The sequence below is a fragment of the Pelecanus crispus genome, chromosome 2 (genome assembly GCF_030463565.1).
Source record: "Pelecanus crispus isolate bPelCri1 chromosome 2, bPelCri1.pri, whole genome shotgun sequence".
Classification (NCBI taxonomy): domain Eukaryota; kingdom Metazoa; phylum Chordata; class Aves; order Pelecaniformes; family Pelecanidae; genus Pelecanus; species Pelecanus crispus.
In genome coordinates this window covers 47847009-47856563 of record NC_134644.1, presented here as the reverse complement: position 1 = coordinate 47856563, position 9555 = coordinate 47847009, and the positions used below count along the sequence as shown (strand labels likewise).

Here is a 9555-nt window from a genome sequence, read left to right as displayed (position 1 = left end):
ATTATTTTGGCTTAGTTATATTACTCTGCTGTGGGGGCCCTGTGGCAGAAGTCTGAAATGTGCAAAGTAGGCAAATACCTTCATTACTGTAACAGCAGATTTTTCCAAACAGAATTCCAGCAAGTATCACATATAGGTAAGTTACATCTACCAAAGAAGGAGGTCACAGCAGGAGAAAATAAACTGTCTCAAGGTCACAGGAGCAAACACTGTAGATTTTGGTCCTATTACTGTCAGAAAACAGTGAAACATTAGGAAAACTACCTTTTTGTGAAATGCAAGGGGGAAAAAAAAAACCCAGATATTCACTACATACACGAGTACTGGTATATCAAGTCTCAAATTTAATTGATCTGTTACTATCAGTTAATTTAACCAGAAGATCCGTTCATACAATGCTGCAGTTCAAGATCCAGGGAAGTGATATAAAAATCTAATGTAAATTAAAAAATAAATACACTTCATAAATTACTGATCAGCAATCTGTTTCCTACTGAATGCTTTTTACCCAGCTTTTGAAAAGATTTTAGCTGGGGCTTATTTAGATAACTAGCACACAGGGGTATATAATGCATACTTTTATAATTTTATGTTCAACTGTTTCTCAGATCATATAGGGAACAATCATGTATTTCATTATGCAATCTATAAACTATTTAAATTAATTTGCTATGTGCAAACAGCAGCTAATAAGCAAGTCTTTGAAATAATACAGGATTGATTAGCTATTGTAATAAAGGAACAAAAGGGGCAATAACCCCAAAGGGACAGTGTGCTGTGCAGTAAATACTAGTCTACCTTTTTTTTTTTTTCTTTTACAAAGTTGCAGTTGAAAACTGTAGTTAGCTTCTGGATCCTTACTCACAGGATCTGTTTTCAATCACTTGAAGCACAGTGAGTCTGGCACATTTCAACCAGACCTAGCATAAGCTGCAGTGCTTTATTTGGTGTTAACTTCACAAATGGTTGCATATAAGAAACAAAGAGAGCAGGAGAAAAATCTCTTTTTTTTACAGTGTCAGGCAACGAATATTTACCAAGTATCATATAAGCAGGTGCCACCTACTGAATAGTTGGTAGAGTGCACACTCTGAGCGCTACACATCATCACGAACAAACGCTCAAGAAGTGCCCGCATTCACATGTGACTGCTTTAGTCATCCTCGTTCCTTCATGTTTACTCCTTCAGTGACTCAGCCACAAGCTTCATTTGCTGTGAGAGAAGGGAAAAAAAGAAAGGGTACACTAAGTGCAGGGGTAGCATGACGAGTTACACAAACCAGCAAAATCTGAAAGCAGGACGCTTCTGAATCCAGCTGAATAATAAAGCTACACAAAAAAAATTAACTCAAGCTTTGGTAGTTAGAAACAAAAACGCAAGTCTGTTACGCCTGACTTTTACAAATGACACGGTTTTAACAGAGGTATTGCTTTTCCCACCAGAAGACTCAGCGAATGACGATGCAATTCGTATTCGTGATGAATAATGCCTTACGCTGAAATTACTGGGCCCAACAGATGCAGAAAAACCCCGTCTCCCTCAGACTCATGACCGGGGGAACTGCTGTAAGAACAGCAAAAGGGAAAGCCGGGAGAAATTACTGTTGCATTGGAACTGTCTTCTGCCACTCCTAGGCGATAACTGCGCTCGTGGCAGCGCGCTGTGTAAGCTGGCATCGCCACCGCCGCTCCCGGAAATCCCCGGCCCCGTCTCTGGTCACGCCTGTGAGCGGGTAACTGGCCGTCACCGTACCCCTGCTTAGGCAGCACCGGCCGGTACCTAAATCAATGGCAGCAAGCACAGACAGGTACAGCTGACGGGCTTCACTGGAAATCCGCTCTTAACGTTCAGGAAGACATCGATACCAGGCTGGAATTAGGAACCCTCATCTCCGAATCACAGATTTATTTATTATTTATTTATTCAAATACAAGATAGTTCTTTGAGGTAACTTCAGATAAGCAAAATGCTCACCGCAGTGAAGGACTGTGATATCAGAATCTCGGACACAAAGGGCATTAAAAGAAAATACTAATTATTCCTTGCTAGAGCAGATATTCGTTCTGAAGACATGAATGCAATTTGCTTACTCAGTGGGAGAATCTACCTACCGGCCAAGTGCTGTGCACATTTTTAAGGTACATTCTTTACAGATGTAAAATTTTAGTTCACTGCGAAGTCTTCAATACTGTAGAGGGTTTTTGATTTTTAGAAATATCATAAAAGTCGTTTAGCCTTAAATATTTAAATTTTTAAGGGATCTTAAAAGCTCAATGAATTCCTGACACAAGGCTGCTCCCAATTTCCCATTGCACAAATGTGAAGCTGTAACTGTTATTCAGTATTTCTGCATTGACTGGTTTTTTTTGCTGCCGAATAGAACGAAAACATCCTGTGATATAAGGAGGAAGCAGCAGACTGCTGTGGTGATATGTGTTATTTCCAATCCTGTTGTTAACTGGTTTTGTTTTCATTATCTTAGGACATCACCAGAGAGATCTCAATGTGAAACCAGAATAACAATTCCAGGTGTTGAAAGTATCTGCTGAGGAAGAGAAAGCAGAGCCACCTGTTGAAGCTTCTTGTTAAAGGCGATGTTTCATAATACACAATTTACAGAGGCAATAAGGGCAGAGTTTAGACTCTGCCAAAGCTGTCTCTCACACATCACCTGGGGTTATCAGCTAAGGCTCTTGCAACGTCTGGAAGGCTGGAAACCACCCTGATATACTAAGAAATAATTGCAGTGACTTAAGTCCCCAGGGAAAAAGACGGAGAGACAACAGCCAAAGGAAGGAGACTAGATGGAGACCAGCCCAAAGGACAGGGTGAGGAGCAATGGCAAGGAGATGCACAGCACTGCTGGAATTCGGGAGGCCGTAGGCTGGTGTCCAGCATGACTGCCTCCTTCGAGGCAATTTGGCACACAAGGGAAGAAAAAGGCTGGACAGGGAAAAATGTGAGGGATCATATGAAGAAAGAATTTATGCAGCTTCCAACTCCTAAGCAGCTGTGTAGCTTCCATATCATCCACCCAGTGGTGGATGGTCATGCGCTTCTGAGTTAAAAGTTCTTTTTTTTTTTATGCTTGTACTTGATTTCATACAGATGACCCAGTATATACAAGCTACTAGAAAGACAAATAACCTAATAATGCTATGAAAAAAATTGGAAAAAGGAAACTGCAAATACAGTGGACACTTTCATTCAATTTCTATTCCGTAACATAAAGATGCCAGCTTCCTTTAACACAGCTTTTTCTAACTTTCCTTTGCTGCTAGTCTGTGCCCGAACCCATTCCAAAACATTGCTCTGAATATTAAAACCCACCTACAGTAACTCTTCTTTACCATTTTTATCTGTATTTCCATGCCATCTATAAGGGAAGTAAAATTAGTTTGTGATACAAATATTTATACGCTTCCCCATAGCAACAGTGCAGAAAAAAAGCCACAGCTAAATGCTGGGACAGAGATTCCTCTTCTGCATCCTGATTCACTTATTTAAATAAATGGCTGTATAAAACTACAGCTTCTTAATTAGAGTGACTTCTACCCCTATTGTAAAAACATTAAAAAGATACAGAAGGCAGCAACTTAATTCCATTCACGATTCATCAAATTCAAACCTAATTCTCTTATTTTAGAATGGTTTCCTTAAATTCTGAGCATCATCATAATTATACGGGAATCGGTGAGGAATGTAGAAAACTGGAAAGGTATTTTTATTCTCCGATTTCTGCAGGGCTTGCCAAAGTCTGGAAAAAACCCAAGCACATGACTATTAATGATGACTAGATGGTTAATCTGTTGAAAAAATTCTGTACAAGTGGGACTACTGTCATTTATCTTTGAAGGCCCTCATAATTTTAACTGAGCTAATCTTATCCTAGTATTCTCTTATGCTGGCAATCTTATGCTAGTATATTTAAAATATATAATGAAGCAACAAATTTCCCAGCTTCTTCAGTGGGCCAGTGAGTAGAAAAACCTCTTAAAATAGCTTCACATGGTGCCATGGCACATGCCGCCTGGGCAAAACCAGTCCAAATGCAGTCACTCACGTATTTCAGGAAATGAATCATAGGCAATGTGAGAATCCCAAGAGCTGCATATTTCATTTCTTCTTTATAACTTCTAATACCAAAACGTATTTTGCAGTACCTGGCAGCACCAGGCTCCCCTAAGAGCTATCACTTCGGCAAGCAACATGTGGTGGCACCATTAGACAGTGAAATTCTTTGCCAAGTTCAGGCGGAAGAATTTTTAAATTTTCTTTTCTTTTACTGTGAAAGGAAATGTTCCTTTTTACTGGGAAAATATTTCTGTAGGACATCTGAGAAAGGGAGTGGGTTTTTTTTTTTCCGATACTGAGAAAGGGAACTGACAAGGTACATTTTAAGATCACCTTTCCCCTGATGGCCCCCCAACAGGCCCATTGACAAACCCGTGGGACTGAGTTAACTACTCTTCCATCAAGGAGAAATTTCTTTGTAAGTTTTAAGTAGTGTTTTAAAAATATAGAAAGAGGGGTATTAAAAACTTCTCAATCTACTTTTCAAACCTACTACATATGTAATGACAACGAAAAATAATGCTCAGCTGAGGGGTACTAAAAGCCTCTGTAAACTAACCAGAGGCACATAGCTCAGAAATGGGTAGGCTCAAGAAACGGTTCCTCATTTCGTATCACCTGAGGGTTCCTAGTGAAAGGTTTATGCTTCTGTTTTGCAAAATAGGTGGCTGGTGCGTGACAACTGATCGCACAGCCTTGCTCCCTAACAAGCGAGGCTTGGCTCTGCGCAGCACTTTGGACCACGTCTCCCTCCCGCTGCGTGGCCGTACCAACTTAATGGTCTGTTTTACACAGCATGCTTAGCAACAGTAGCCTGTGCACGCAATACGAAAGCGAAGCATATGTTTAAACCAGTATTAGTTTACTGTAGTGGGGCTATAGTGTAGTTTCTTCTAAAATTCTACTGTTAGGAATTGCTCTAAATATTTATCTGCTGTAATTCAATAGATTTGCTATTTCCATTTTATTAAGTTTAAATTTCTTTGTAAAGCACACATAATACAATTAGACAGTACTTTCAGTGGAAACAGCAAAAAATCTTCCATGTGGTTTACAAATAGGCTTCCCAATTAATTAGATTTCACTACATTTCAACATTAAGTTTTCTGAAAGCACTTCAATAAAACATAACCGATACTTTCACACCACAAATACAGTTGCCTACCCAGCCTGGAAATCAGGCTGCTACTTCTGTGTGTTCGCAACCAGAAACACAAATTTTAGTACACAGGGTATGACTGTAGTTGTCAACGACTGCTAACTCCAGTTAGAGGGTCTACGGAAGTCTGATCTCGTTCTTTAGCGCTACGAACAATACTACTTAATATATGCAAGTAAAAGAAATAGCTACAAACACGAACTAACAGAAATATGCAGTAACACCACAGACCTCGACTAAAACAAAACCGGTTCAGTTGCCAAGGGCTTCACCGCTAGCAGCGCTAGGGCTTTGTTCAAGCCGCGGCCCCACTGGAAATTCAGGTTGCTTTGGCACGGCATGAGGAGAACCGTGGCCCACCTTCATTTTCAAACCCTGCGCACGGAGCCCACGGACAATGAGATGCTTTGCACCTCACTCAGCGCAGTAGGGCTGCTTTGAGCGAGAGCACCGTACGCCCCGGCACGAAGCTTCGTTCTGCCCCTGCGGCTGAGAAGCGTGCGCTGCCTTTCACAAACCCTATCTTGCAAATCCATCTGTGACCTTCTTTCTGCACGAGAGGATGACAGAGATAAGCACTGGTAACAGCAGAAATGCTGGGTTATTTCACACATGCACTCATAATCTAATAAAACACTCAACTTTCCTATATGGTTTCTATGGGACAGCCAATGTTTTATCACGTGGCTTACAGTCTTCGCTCTCCTCGCTTCTGGTTGTCTGTTTAATGTTGATTTCTTGCGTTTGCTGAGCTCTGTGTCGAATGCTTAGGACACTGTTATTTTCCAGTTATGCTTGGTCCTGGTAAGCCAGCTTCTAACTACTCTTAATTTTACCGCTGCGTGTGGTAACACCAACTGACAATTCAACCACAACCTGAGGAAAATAATTTTAAAAAATAAAAAGCATTTAAAAGTGAAAAATCAATGAAACCAGGAGTTAATGACTCACAGGTTTGGTGCTTTTCCATATACATACTCAACGTATACATGTTTGTATATATGAAAAACAGACACGTAAATAGCCATATAGTTAAATATAAGAAGACATAAAGGCAGACGTTTCTAATCAGCAACTCCATCTTCCGCTTTTCCTGTATTCACCATGTAGAACGGCTCATTAGCAGTTCACCGCTTAAAGTGCAGTGTTACATGGTGTCTTTCTCACTTTCTCAAATTAATTATAATATGAAAACATGATGGATATATATTAAAATTATTCTCTCCTAATGGTGTACAGTCACCACAAAGGTAGTTTCTTGGGCCTTGAGCTGTTTGCTGACAACTGCAAGAACTGTATCAACTTAATCTGTAAGTACCAGTCAGTTGTAGAAGAGGCAAATTAACACCTACTTTAAAACTCAGTAAGCCTCTTCTGCATCTAATATTTTATTCTGCATAAAAATGTAAGAACTTATTTAATGGAAATTTGTTCTCGTTGATGAGAATGGTGGAAAATTGTGGTAATTTCGTATCTAGAACCACAGACCTTCCCTCAAGGTTTCCGCATGTGGCATTTAACGCTCTCTGCAGGAAATGCAGCTTAAGGACTTCAGTTCTGGGGTAACTTTTAACCCTCAGTTCTGACTCTGACCGGTTTTTCAGCAACCTCTTAGCTGCCATAGCTAGAGATAACTGATGCTTGCTTACAGTAGCAATAAACACCTTCTATACCAGTATATTCCTGTTTATAAATCTACACAGCCAGAATATAACACTGAATGCTTATTTTCAGTACAACCCCTTAAGTCTTCTTGAAAGCTATTGATTTCCGGAATACAGTTTCCTCCCTACTTAAGTAATATGATAGAAGACTTGTTCTTCAAGACTTGTAGGAACAATTTTGCAATTTCCTTATTTAGCAGAGCCAAGACCAATGGCCCTGTGATGCTGCAAACCAGTGAAAACAACTCTCTATAAAGAAAAGCCATACATAAGCATTAAACAGCCAAAATGCAGATTTTTGATGAGGAAGTGAGAAGAATTTTAAACTAAAGATAACAAAGCAACAAATGCTGAATTACATAGCTCTCATGAGAAGGACTCTGTAAGCAATTACAATAGTTTAACTTTCTGAGGACTGAAAAGTTACCAAGCACTGCAACTATTGTTCTCCTTACCTCTAGGCTGCATCTGGAATATTGTGTTTAGTTTTGGGCCCTCCAGTATAAGACCTTCACCAACCCTAGCCATGGGACACGAGACGGGCAGGGAGTTGATGCAGATGCCCTGTGAGAAGAGGCTGAGACACCTGCCAATATCTACAAGGAGGTTAGCAAGAAGATGGAGCCAGGCTCTTTGCTGAGATGCACAGCAAGAAAACAAGAAACAAAGTGGTCATAAAGAAATAAGCCCAAAAAGAAAAAAAAATAGTCACTACAAGGATAACTTAAGCACTGCAACAGGGGCCCAGGGAGGTTTTGCAGCCTCTGTCCTTGGAGGTTTTCAAGAAATGACTGGAAAAAGCGCCAAGCAACCTGGTCTGAATTTGGTGTTGACCCTGTTTTGAGCAGGGGGTTGCATTAGAGACCTTCTGAGGTCCCTTTCCAGGCTGAGAGATTTTTATTGTTGTTCCTACAGGAATTGTGGCAGAGATGTTTGCCCGGACTCTACAGATCTGGAGTGGGAATCTGCTACAACAAATAGCAGGTAACAGCAAACAGCAAAAAAATAATTCTGTTCTTCCCTTTCTTGTGTGCCTAACTCATGACAGAATACCAAGTTAAAAAAGCTTGTGTTAATGAAACAGTAAGTTTGCAAAATTAGTAAGCGCAGAGTCAGGAAAACTTGCAGAATCACCTAATATGTGCCTTGGAGTAGTGTGCCTGATTAATAGTACTGTGAGCCATGGCAGACAAAGCAACCCCATTTGTAGTAGATTTTTTCCAAGACTTTTTTCTGATCTAGTTCACATTGTCTCTGATTTAAATTGCAAAGTATTAATTAATACTCATTACATATTCTTGCTGTATTAGTCACCCTTTGCTGAACCTTATTTTAGTTCAGTAGATAGTACAAAAATGTGGAAATAATAGTAGAAGCCACATTAGGTAGTATCATAGTATTTCTTCAAAAGTATAGCTTACATATTCTGACCCTCAGAACATTTATTTTTCTCTTAGTTTAGTTCATACTTTTAAAAATTCACTTCTTTCACCGTATCTGACCATATAGTTGCAAAGTGAAAGAGAAATACACAAAGTTGAACAATATGTCTGAATGCCTAACAAAGAGTGTGTGCTCTAACCACACTCACAGGATGACAGGCCAGCCTAGCAAATGCTCTCCCCTTCAGCTTAGGCAATTAACCTCTCACCCAATAAGCAGCCAGTCAATACATTTTTGAGTCAGAAACTATTGACTAGCTATGAAAGCAATGATGCAAAAACATCCAAAGTGACATGACCTTGATGGCGTCCCAGAGCAGAGGGATGGACTGCACGGTTCGTCCAGATCTGTCCCCGTCAGTTGTACATTTCTTTAATTTTGTGACCTGGGGCAAACAGACTTCACTGCAATTTAAGGGTGCAGTTTGTCCCTGGGTTAACAGCACGTCAACAATGTTTTAATGATTTCAGGGTCAGCTATGATAAAATTTATTTTCTCAGGAGTTTTGGATAATGTTAATTCCCAGTTTGCAGTTACTAGTTACAATCAAGAGAAAATGGGTAAAACAAACCATTCCTCGTCTCTGAAGCTTAGCAAGTTTTTGCACTAAACAAGATGCCCCTGAGCACACACTTATCCTTTGGAAGAGCAATACCCAGCACTTTCAGAGTTTAACTAGGCCTCTGGACACAAACCCCTAATTTACGGATATGCCTGACACTGAAGTGTAACTGCAGACATAGCTGAGTTAGCCTTACACCAACTGTAATAGCAGTAACAGCCTGGCTAAGAACCAGGTTGCTCAGTACACAGTAATTTACTCCTTAAGCTCACATACTTCGCACTCACCCTGCCTCCTGATTCAGGAGGCACAGCTGAGAAACAGCGAAACCAGCGTCTGAACAAAATGCCAGCACCAGTGGCGAGGGACTCGAAGGCGCTGTAGTGAGAGCCAACAGTCCTTCCTCCTCACGCGTCTGCTTGAATGATTAAGTGCTCGGGTGATGTCAAAACCACACATTCTTCTGAGAGAATATACATTTCAGTCTAACGCTTTCAAGACAAGCAAAGCTATGTGAGCTCTGTGCTTCCATTTTTTCCAGCTTAAGACTCAAGGGACCTGCTGGGTTATAGACACAAGCCTCCCTCGAGTGCATAAACCCACGCAGCTGTAGAGGTTTAGCCCTGCGGAGACCACACATCATCTATTCCAG

General features: G+C 40.5%; 1 long non-coding RNA gene across 2 annotated transcripts; it reads right to left on the bottom strand.

Annotated features, from left to right (window-relative positions):
• Window positions 1–565: 565 nt before the first annotated feature.
• Window positions 566–5722, bottom strand: LOC142592918 (uncharacterized). 2 transcript variants are annotated; one of them, XR_012830836.1, is made up of 2 exons: window positions 5466–5722; window positions 566–1213 (listed from the first exon to the last, which is right to left on the bottom strand). It is a non-coding gene; the product is annotated as an uncharacterized LOC142592918 (long non-coding RNA). The 2 variants fall into 2 exon arrangements; XR_012830837.1 differs by lacking the exon at window positions 5466–5722 and adding an exon at window positions 1507–1736.
• Between the last annotated feature and the right edge of the window lie 3833 nt (window positions 5723–9555).